The sequence below is a fragment of the Monodon monoceros genome, unplaced genomic scaffold (genome assembly GCF_005190385.1).
Source record: "Monodon monoceros isolate NGI ecotype Baffin Bay Population unplaced genomic scaffold, NGI_Narwhal_1 Super_Scaffold_11, whole genome shotgun sequence".
NCBI lineage: Eukaryota > Metazoa > Chordata > Mammalia > Artiodactyla > Monodontidae > Monodon > Monodon monoceros.
In genome coordinates, this window is record NW_021703767.1 from 79,070,664 (window position 1) to 79,082,738 (window position 12,075).

The following is a 12,075-nucleotide window of genomic DNA, read 5'->3' on the forward strand; positions in this document are numbered from 1 at the left end:
ACATCACTCCAATGCAGGCGCTCTGGGACGGAAGCTCTCATATCCTCCCAGATCCACCTACTCCTGAAGCCCACAGAAGCAGCAATGTGCCTAAATCTCATTCATCGGCAGCCTCAAGTGCTACTTAGGAAGGGTACTCACAACTAAGAGCATCATCTTAATTCCTAATTATTAGCATGTGAGTGGCTGTGTAACTGGCTGGATGAGGCTCCCTAATTCCGAGGAGTTTTCATCCTTAACTCACACTCTGGTTCTAGGCTCCAGGCTGGAGGGCTGGCAGTGTCTTCTCCTTTCCTTCTCTTTGATCATTCCTTCCACACCTAGGGGACCAGAACTCCCTGCTGGTGTAGGCACGTCCTACTGCCATCGTAGTCACACATCTCTCTTCAGCTGACCACCTGTTCCACCCCAATTCTGCCTGCTTACCCCTCACCACCCCACTCCACATCTCTCACCCCATAGCCAGTCTGTATCTATCCAACCTTCAGCACCACCTACTTTCGACTATCCAGGCCTAAAAACACACACTCTTTCTCAAAATTCCTACTGAACTTAAAGTCTGGATTATTTTCTAATTGGCTCATCATTCTTCAAATCTCACCAAAAGCACTTTTGAGCATGTCAAATATAAATCCCAGGTCTTAAGTTTTTGTCGTTGTCCCAAGGCAGTTAATAATACTGGACAAATATTAGGGCCTAAGTAAATATGTGCTTAAAGAATACTAATTATACATAGAAGATGTTGACAATAAAGAGGAGTTATTTGTGAAATGCACACATACTTCTCAAGTAATACAAGCACTGTACAATGCTATGATCAGAACAGGGGACCTGGAGAGGGATAAATCTGTGAGGTACTACGTTCAACCCCTGAAACAGGGAATTGAAGACCTGCTGCTGTGTACTGACCTCCAAAACGCTAGGAACTCCATTTCTCTCAGCCTCAGTTTCCTCACCTAAAATCAGAAGTGTTCAAACAGATCATCTGAATCGTACATCGGCAGTGACCTTCCACAATCTACCTGACCTCCCTTGGCTCAGGAGTCAGGAGTCCTATTATTCTGGTCTTGGTACTGTGACGTTATACGTGAGTCATACGAGATGACATCACCTCTGGATACTTCAGCTGAGACATCTACAAAATAGGAAGAGTATCCCCTGCCATTTACCTATCAAAGAAGGGTTCTAAGGATCACGTAAAATAACGGCTGTGAATGTTTTTCAAATGTAAAATAACATATAATATTAAGGAATTTTATTTAGTCCTGTTAACTAAATTTGCTAACAGTAGGTCTGGGCCAGAGGAAGTATCGAGAGTATAATCTATGGGACAGTTGCTCTAGAAGAGGCCCCTGAAGAGAAAGCAGCTCAGTAAATGAACTTCAAGAGGGCAATGCACCTTTCTGTCTCATTACACCAATAAGAAAACTTCAGAGAACTGGATGGTTGAGTAAGATATGTGAGTGTCTGGCGTTTCCTCAAGGAAAGGCCCAAAATGGAAGCACAATTACAAACCCAAAGTCCTCAGATTCATTCTGGCGTTTGCACTTAAGTCCCTTAAACTGACTTAACCAAACCAGTCTCGTTCAGAAAGTGACATCACTGAGAACATTATTTCCAATATCCCCAACAGTGCAGGGTATTTCCATGGTTTATAAACTACTAAAAGATCAGCTCAAACTAAATAAGGTCCTGCCTAAAAGGGAAAAAGAAATAAGAAGAAAAAGAAAAATGTTCAAGCCTTATTTTTTTTAACATCTTTATTGGGGTATAATTGCTTTACAATGGTGTGTTAGTTTCTGGCCCATAACGAAGTGAATCAGTTATACATATACATATGTTCCCATATGTCTTCCCTCTTGCATCTCCCTCCCTCCCACCCTCCTCAAGCATTATTTGTTTTGAAAAAACCATAGGTATTAATTTGTGTTTCCTTATTTACTTTCCTCACCCCCAGGGGTGAAAAAATTTGTAATAACACCTTGTATTTATATAAGCAGGGAGCTGCTTATAGCAGCAGGGAGTGCTGTACAGATATTATTTAATCAAACTTCACCTTATCACTAGGTAGTGGGCAATGGGTCATTATTAAGGGGTCATGTTAGTTGGGAAGAAAAAAAAGTCATAAAATATAGAAAATTTCAGGGTGGGATTGGGGGTGGGAACCAGCCCACCATACTGGGTTCACCATACTGAACTCATACTGGTGAGTTCAGAGAGGTCAAAAAACATAACTCAGAGGCGGCAATTACGATGCCATTCTTCCGTTACTTAAAACGTTTAGTCTACCTGCACGACTACTATCATGAATCTCTGCGTGTACGAATCTTTTTTCCCCCTCGAAGTCCAGCCCCAAAGCTTCCTTCTCCTACACTAATGTAGCCTTCAGCCTTTACCTTCCCAGTCAGATTCATTTATCCTTTCTTGTGATCTTTTATATTTTAATTCTACCCTAACTGTAGTGTTTAACAAGTTGTGGGTTGTTTTGTTTCCTTGTTTTTTTGCCACGCCGTGTGGCTTGTTAGATCGCAGCTCCCCAACCAGGGACTGAACCCTGGCCACAGCAGCGAAGGCCCAGAGTCCTACCACTGGGCCACCAGGGAACTCCCAAGTTGTGTCTTTCTGAACTTAGTTGTGTACACGTCGTTACTCCTATACCAGACTGAGACATTTGAGGTGAGAAACTAGGATTCAGTCTTTTGTGTACATTGCTTCCTAACACAGAGCCTTAGATTTAGGAAGAAGGGAGTCTGTCAATGTTGTTTTTCTCAAACTGAATCTTGGAGATAAAGCGATTAGACTGGATAATTTCTGGAGTCCCTTCCAGCTACAAATTCCAAGATGTCACAGTCAGAAGGAATTTATGACATTATCTAATGCAACCCCATCACTAATCAAGGGGCTCCAAGTGAGAAAAGAATGTGTCCAGCTGGAACCAAGTCTCCCGGGCACCATCCCGTGCTTCCCGGCCACACTATGGCACTTTTTCTAAACTGTTGAAAGGCCATGAGGAATTGCCTCAGGTTTATTCCCCTAAATTTCAAGCCAAGATCTTAGGATGCATCTACTTGACAGATGACAAGAAAATATTTAGCTTAAATAACCGTTACTCAGAACATCCCAGTGCTGGCCCAGGACTCCTCACCACGGCTGAACTTGCTGCTTGGCATCACTTTAATACAATTAAAATGGAAGGCAAATGCCGCCCCTACTGTTTTTCAAACTGTAGAAAGCAACTCATTAATGGATCATAAAATCAATTTACTGGATCCCCAAAAGTATTTTAAAAACTGAAATAGAATAGAAAACATCAACGTCTATCATGTAAAGTAAGAGCATGTACTGTGAAGTGAAATTTTCTTTCACATCTTTATCTATATCTATATGTGTGTGTGTGTGTAATTATTCATGTAAAATCTATTTCTTACTGCCATTTGTGTCAAAAAAAAAAAAAAAAAAAAAGGTTTGGAAGTCACTACCTTGGACCAAAGTCTGTAGTGATAAATATTAATAGCTAGAGAGCTGACTGCTACACAGTTAACAAGCAGGGCAGGCAAAAACAGATCTTATAAAACTAATAATACCACCTCTAGACTTTGCATTCCTGTTCCTTGGGGAGCATTCTAGTATTTCCAGTCTCATCTGGAAACACTGGGCACAATGAAATGACACCACCTCCCTCCCCCAGCATCCTCTCGTGCTTGGGACCACCAAGTTCCTGTTTTAGGAGACAAAGATTCTTTGGTCCCTGCCCACCCTTTGCCTCTTTCTCCCTCTTTCTGAGATAAGTTTAAAAAAACAAATTACCACAAGAGAGAGGAAGGAAGGCAAAGAAAGAAAGGTTTCTGTTTCAGAGATTTGTTTGTTTCTTTACTTATTTATTCTTACTTTCCTTTAAAAAAAAAAAAGAGACCCAAGCCAGCCTATAGGAGCTGCCATGTAGAAATCGGGGCCCTGAGCACTTTCAGCAGTCTTTCAGACTATTTTTCTTGCTACCTCCCTGGCTGGATGGCCAGGTTTGAGTAATTTTCTCTTTCTCCTGGGGTTGGTTGCTAAGAGACACTCTATTACTTCTCTTTCTCTTATAACCCGATTACTGTGATCAGCAAAGACGGCATGCAGACAACACCCTGACATGTCTCATACAAGATCACTGGGCCTGGTTACAAAACAGTAGACTCTCTCTAACCCTCTCACTACCACTGGACCAAGATTTTCAAAGTCCTTTTTTACAAAGGTGTAAGGATTTTCCCATCTTCCTTTAAATGGTGGTCATGGTGGATCAACTGTATCCATCATTACAGCTGCCAATATTCATATTGAAATATATTTCCATAACAGTTCCATGCCATCTCCTTACTTTTAACATACTTTTTTTTTTTTAATTTCACAAGTAACCAAATAGACCAAAAAATACTCTGGGTGCATCTCCAGCCTGGATAAGGACAAAGCTGAAAGGAAACTCTTAAATAGTTTCTTAGCCAGAGTCCTCCTGCCTCCCCTTCTTTGGCTCAAATACACAGCCAAAGTAAAGTTCCCACGTTGTTTACCTCTAATCCTACACAGCTCTTGGGTTTATAGGGTTAAATGTCCCAGGTGCTCAATGGATGTTTGCTGAATGAACAAACGAATGAGTGTTCAGATTAGGCTTTTATTCCCATTTCCGGAGGCTCCTATCCACTCCCCCAGCACCCACCGCCTCCCGCTTTTATTTCAGTAGAAAGAAAAAGAAATGGTTACAGGTTCTTTGCTAAAGGTTTTGATACCCTCAAAACAGACTAGGATATTTTTAAAAAATAAATAAATTTAAGGAAATAACAAATATTCTGAATCTTTATCCAATGCATCTTCCCTAGTTTATGTTTCCTATATACTACCTCGAAGAATCAGGTAGCCAGCCATTCACCCATTCTCACCTCCTGATCCCGAGCTTAACTGGGAAGAACTTCTATTTTGCCACACTTCTTGCCACAAGGCCAAGTTCCTATATCATCTCTAGTATATATCCATAGCCATCATGGCCGTCAGATTCCTCTCCTGGTACCTCCTGATATCTATCTAAACTTTTATCATTAGAACCTCATGCCTTCAGTTTAAGGTTCTTATTTCTATTCAAAATAGAAGTCCTTCTGGCAAGGTTCCACTTTGGCATACTCTCAAAGATGTAGACCTCCCTCTTTCTGATAGCTAGTTAGCTAGCTGGATATGAATATACAGATATAGGGAGATATATATCTGTATCTCAGTGTGAGCACATTTAACAAATATTTCTCGTATAGATTCTGGGAGTCAGCATACAAAATACAACAGAAAGATCATGAAATTTGGATTTAGAGATGGCTGGATTCAAATCAAAGATTCATTATTCATTAAGCCAGGAGACATCAGGCAACTTATTTACTACCTCTCTAAGCCTCAATTTCATTATTTGAACATTTGAAATATTAGTACCAAATTTCAAATAATGATATAAAGATGGTATATCAGAGACCTGCCATATAGTAGACACAAATAAAATGTTAGCTTCTTCATGAACTATATGTAGTTAAGAACATGAATTTCTATCTTGCTCTGGTGTAGGAAAAAGAATGTTTGAGGATATTAGCCTAGAATGGAAGACTTGAGAGGGCATGCAGGCAGGTGGCAGAGGAACACGCGGGGGGCACACAGAATGGAGAGCCTTTAGCCCATTTCATGGCCTTACTAAACGCATGATATTCCATGGGAACAATTTTACTCCACGCCTCTTAGGAGTAACCAATTTTACGCAATTTCTGTAGCTGAATCATAGTTTCATACAATTTTAGAACAGGAAATGAAGAGATAATATTGTTCAATCTCACTGTTTTACAATTGGGAAAACCAACCCCGGGTGGTTCGGTGATGTACATGGGCCGTAAGTGCGTAGCTAGGAAGAGTCCTTTCCACTGAACCACACTTCCCTCTGGTTAGCTCTTGTCATGTGCAGTGGTTGCCTTCTTGATTGGCTGGCGCTTCCTTTTTGGTGTAGCTAAGGTAAAAATTCCCTTTATTCTGGCAAGTTATTTGTTCTCTCCTTTCAATTGAATATCCACACAATTCTGAGGTTGCATTCAGAACAAAGTCAAACTTTGCAGTAGATCCTAGCTATTAACTAGGATTCATGGTTCTTTATACTCTGGGGAAGAAATAACAAGTGCTACTAGGGTTGAGTTTATTTCTGAAAACAGTATGTTTGAAGGGCACTTCACGAATGATGCCCACCTTCTAACTACAAGCCTTTGCCCTAGCATTCCCTCTGTGACTCTAGCCTTGCCCTTCCTCTACTTCCAGCAAATGCCCAACTAAGGCACTGATCTACTACCAACAAGTGTCCTGGCAGCTGTTGAAGAGAAGGAAAATTCCTTGTAATACCCAAAGTGAGCATAGATCCTAAGATATATCTCCTTCTTCAACCTAAGGCTGATACTGTTTTCCAGGATAAGAGGCACCAATGCCCGATGACAATTTCAGTCTACAGCTGGCAATATTTTCATACAGGTTAATTTTTATCTGGGCTATATCCAATATAGAGCAAACTGCATGGGACACACTGCTTAGGAATGTTATAGATTCACCACTCGCAAAACATGATGCCTCAAAAAACCCTATCTTTTTTTTTTTTACATCTTTATTGGAGTATAATTGCTTTACAATGGTGTGTTAGTTTCTGCTTTATAACAAGGTGAATCAGTTATACATATACATATGTTCCCATATCTCCTCCCTCTTGCGTCTCCCTCCCTCCCACCCTCCTTATCCCACCCATCCAGGTGGTCACAAAGCACCGAGCTGATCTCCCTGTGCTAAAGGGAGCTATGGCTGAAGCTCTCTGAAACAGTAACATTATTTGGAATCTAAGATGCCTGAGAGAAAAAAAAGAACTTAATTATGACATGGTTAATGAATTGAAAGGAGACTATTGGCACAAATAAAATCTATATACCCCCCAAAATATCTACATTGAGGTGGGGGGTGTTGGAGGGCTCAATGCCACCAGTGATGATGTAAAAGTGTTTTCAGTTTTATTGAACTTGGCCTTATCTATGTGACTTTTGAGTTTGAAGCCTGTGCCTATGCCTCTACCTTGTCAGGTTGCCACAGGAAGATCTTAGAAGTTTCAGGAAACAATCTTACCAGTACCTCCTCTCCAGATGTCTCTGGGTGTTGAGTCATCTGCCTCTATTACTCTAACTATGAATCCTTTACATTCTAAACAAATATATGGGATAGTAAATCACAAAGGTAAGTATAACTGTGGAATGAATGCTGCCACTTCATCACCTTAACTCATAGGCTGAGTTTTAAGAGTTTTGATGTTCACTTTTTCAATTAACCAATGTTTTAGGCATGCTACAACCAGGTAGGGGTAGCATGTAATTGCAACACATGAATAACAAATCACCGGCATAGGCAGAGGGAAAGTAGCAGATTATCCTTTGCCCTTAAGAAAAATACAATAAAAAGAATAAAAATTAAAGGTCTGTAAAACAACTTGAACCCATGAACAAGATAAACCAGGGAAAGCTATTGCAAAAAACAATTACATGGGCAATGCTGATAATCTTCTTAATAATCTTAGTTTTGCCTTTACTATTACTCATTCTGAACTCTAACTTTTCCAATTTGTCTCCTCAAAATTTAGACTTGCTTGAGTCCCGTGAACTCCCAAGTTATTTATTGAACCATAAATCCTACTTGCCCTAATCTAGCTACTTAATCTAATCACAAGAAAGTTCTAAATTCATTTGTTGACCTTACTACCCCCCAAGACCTTGTATTCTTTTCCATTTATAGTGAAGGAAAAAGAGTATTTTCAAAAGTATACACATGAATTTTTTAAAAGTCAGCCATAATAATACCACATAGACTAGTCCTATAAGTAAGCCTGACAAACTGTGCTGAAATTGTAACGGTAATCCTTGGTACTTGCACCTTTGTTTAGGAAAAGGAATTCTCTTAGAGGATTTTGCCATTTTCTATCTGCACTCAGTAGCACTAAGTCTGTTCTGGGTCCTGACAAATGACGCTTTCCAGGATAGGCTAAATATAATGAAATAATTAAAAGCTTTAGAAACCCTACAATGTAACTGTTCAGCTTGAAGGGGGGTAAGAAGATGGGGTGAGGGACAAATCACTATCTTGTAAGGCTCCAAGGGCTCACATAGGAAAGAGGATTTTTCTTTGCAATTCACCTGAATATAGGAAAATATCTTTTAATCCAAAAGAAACACGAGTGACTCTATAAATAAAATATGCTCCCACCTCCACCATATATTAAAGCCAAAGCAAACTTCAGATTGTCTAAGAGGGCAGACCTACAACAGGGGGATTGCTACTGAGTCTTATGTCATTCTGGAGGGCTTGAGGGTCGTTATTTTGTTTTTGTTCTTGTTTGTGTGGCTAGAGAAGTTCTGTTATCTCTTATTAAATTTGTGCCTAGGCATTTTAAGCTTTATTCCCTCTGCTAAAGGGACCTTCTCTCACTATATTTTCTAAACTATTGTTACATTTAAAACTATCAGTTTTGTATATTTAATTTGAGCCACCTTCATAAATTTCATACATATTATTTATTCAGTAAATATTCACTGAATGCACCTTAATCGTGTTAGGCACCGTGAATTTAATGGTGGCCAGCATTCCTGCTGGTTCCTGCTCTTAAGGCCAAATCAGCTAGCTGGCAAGGTAACTCTGATGATGCCTTACTAGAATAAGTGCCTGCTTAATTTGTTTCTCTGTTCGCTCTTCACTGTTCCTTTCCCAGAGATTCATAACTCAAAAGTGGTTCCCTTTAATGACAACTGGATCACAACCAGGGAAATGCAATTAGATTGTTACAGATTTTTTCCCCCTGAGGGTACATGCTTACAACATTAAGTACTAACTAAACTCCATGATAAGAGATTATAAATTTATAAGACTAAGTGATACGGCCACTGATTTTATGAAAGCAGACTTCAAACCAGAATAAAGATGAACTTTCCAAAAACTCAGAACTGTCCAAAGACAGAAAGGCCAGTTTCAGTTTCCTGCACTAGAAATATTCAAGAAAAGCCTGAAAAACACCTTGTTAGAGACAGTAGAAACTCAAGTATCAGAAGAGAGACTGGTCTGCCTCAGTGGTTCTAAAGCTTCGAAAGTGTCTTAAAAAAAAAGAAAAGGTGCCCAGATCAATTATATTAGAATATCTGAGGGTGAAGGCCAAGTCTTGGTATTTTTAGAAGCTCCCCAGGTGATTCTTTTGCATGTCATGAGGGTAGAGAACAACTGAGAGACATTTAAAGCCCTCTGCAATAGTGTGTGGGCTGTTTTCTAAAATGTTTGTAGATTTTAAGCCCCAAAGTAAAGGGAAAATATGGTAGAAAGACAGTGGCATAACCTCTTCCACTTTAGCAGGGTCATCAAGGAGAAAGGCAATAGGCAACAACATTGGCTGTAATAAAAGAGCCCAAGTTCTAAGGTGGGTTCATGAAGGAGAAAGGTCAGAGCTATCAGTAAGTAATACATTGAATGCAGACAGAGAAAGGGAGACACACATTTTGAGATTCCAGAGACCATTACTCTCTCAGGCTCTACATGGAAAAGTTGTACTGAGTGAGATATGCATTTCAGATTGTTGGGAGTTCCTGTCCTTTTCTTCCCTTTATTTATTTATTTTTTAAACCAGAAACTCCCCAGTCACAGTCTCACCTCTTCCAAAGCTGCAGTTATGTTAATGAGATGTTTGTAGAATTCACTGGAATTTTGGGAAGACTGGCAGGAGAAACAGCTTAGCAAAATTATTTCATCAAGGGTAGAGCTGTGGCTTTGGGTATTGAAAACAGATCTACCAAAGGCATAAAAGCAAATGTAAAATAAACTCAAGGCCCCCACTGAATGTCTACGATTTCCAAGTACCATAATATGCTAACACTATAACACTAGAAAACAGCCTATTTTTAGTTCTTGAGGTTGTTTTTGAAAATCACTGTGCCATTGAACCTTCTTTTTTTTATACTACATCTTTTCCATCCCTTCAAAATTAGTAATGATTATTCACCGAGATACCCTATAGCCAAAGGCAACAGTGGTAATAAGGTTGACAGAACCTGGGAAGGGAAAAGTCCACCTCTCCCCTTCAGTGGCTCAGAGGAAGAGAAAGGTAAATGGGGAATAGAAAGGTAAGCACATTGGTCAAGGCCAGAATGAAAGCTGGCACTGGCCCCAAGAGAAAAATGCAGAAGTTCTGACTCTCAGCCTTATTGCAAACCACCAGCCATTCTCACTTCCCCTGCCAACAGAGCTGACTTTTGCCAGGGAGGGAAGAACTAGTTTCACAAACAATTATCACAACAAGAAACAAGGGTGGGGTATGAAGGAATCATAACCATGGTGGATTGTTTTTTTTGACTATATGATCACTGCCAGGCTTTCAAAAGAAATCAATTTGTTCCTTCAACATTTTACTAGACCAGTTTATAATAAAATCAAATCAGTAATTGTTGCTTGCGTTGATGTAGCTGAACTTTCTGTTTAAGAGTACAAAAAAGCTCCAGAGGATGGAGAGAGGCAAACTTGACCCAAACAGTTAAACTCCAAAATATAAAAGCTGCCAGAAGAACCACCACAAATGAAGCAGGGCAGGAAAGCAAAAGGGGATTTTCTACAGCCATTAATTGCCGTATTACTATTATTATCATTATATAACACGGTAGCATATGGGGAGTATTAAATGGTGTACTTTCCAAAGAAACTCTGGCCAACTGGATTAGGCCATGGCCTCCTTGAATCAAAACCTATTGCTCCTTGAGGCTTGCATAGCTGCCTTGATTAAACGCAGCGGCAGGCTGCAGTTGAAGGGATGATTCTTCTTTTTTTTTGAAGGGAGGTAGAACAGAGTAATTGCCAGATGTTTGCAATTTTAGCTATAAAAAGATGGCTGCTTTCCATTCCTGAGTATGTTGAATCTTTTTTTTTTCTTTCTACCCAAGCTATTGTGGTTCCGCTAAAATAGGCCACTGCACTGATGCATCATCATTCAAAACTGCAATAATGGAAGCAGAACAAATATGACATTTTAAATTCACATATAAGAGAAATAAGTAAAAATGTATGGGTAATAATTATATGCTAGGCAACAGAAAGCATACTGCAGTATAAAGAACTCAAGAATCTCCTCTTGACCACTTTCTACCTGTAGGACCAGGTATAGTCAATTTCATCACAGAACTTCCATCTCCTCAACCATCAGATGGGAATGAATACCCCTGCGTGGTTAGAGGAAAGAGCCCATGCCTTGTCCATCTCCATGCCTCGCCTTACATATGCACGGCCCAGAGGAGATGTGCAAATAGATATAAATGTGTATCAAAACCATATATATAATGAGATAATTGTGTATATACATTGTATGTTATATTGTACATTCACTGTAATTTCTAATATAATTATTAGAACCTGCACCACCATCACCACCAAATGCTCAGTTCTCTCTTCAGACACTGCCTCCTACATTTGGCAATAGGAAAAGGAAACCCTGGCTTTTATTTAAGCAGCGTTAATATTACTGGCTTGGGAGACTGGTGACCTCTTAGGCAGGGATGTTGTCTTTCTTAATGAGTGAGTTAAGTAACTCTTTGAGGATTTGATGACATGTGGACCCTTTCCCTGAAAAAGACATACACATGGAGACCAAGTTTAAATACAATTTCAGGAGACAGGCTAAATTCCAAGTATGAATCCCAGAGATAAATGGGACCCAACATAAAATTCCTAAGCAAATTAATTAATTATTTTTCTGTGATGATATAATTAATAACATCTCTAAAATCTCTCTGCCTCATTTAAGAATTTAGAAAACAAAAGCGTTTTTAAATTAATAAAAATGGTTTACTTTATACAGTTTGCTTTATATAATGTTCACTTATGCTATTATCAGTGATACTAGTTCAATAATAAAAACGTTCCTTCTTAAAGAGATACCATACATATGAATCCTTTTTCTTCCATACTGACATGGTTAAAGTAAGGCCTCTCTCTGAGAAAGGTGTTTTGCAAATTCCAAAAAGGACATAT

At 39.4% G+C, this 12,075-nt stretch overlaps 1 protein-coding gene across 8 annotated transcripts in view; it reads right to left on the reverse strand.

The window, feature by feature from the left end:
- LPP (LIM domain containing preferred translocation partner in lipoma) overlaps window positions 1–12,075 on the reverse strand; it is a 682,060-nt gene that overhangs the window by 419,092 nt on the left and 250,893 nt on the right. The gene's annotated exons all lie outside the window — the stretch shown is intronic.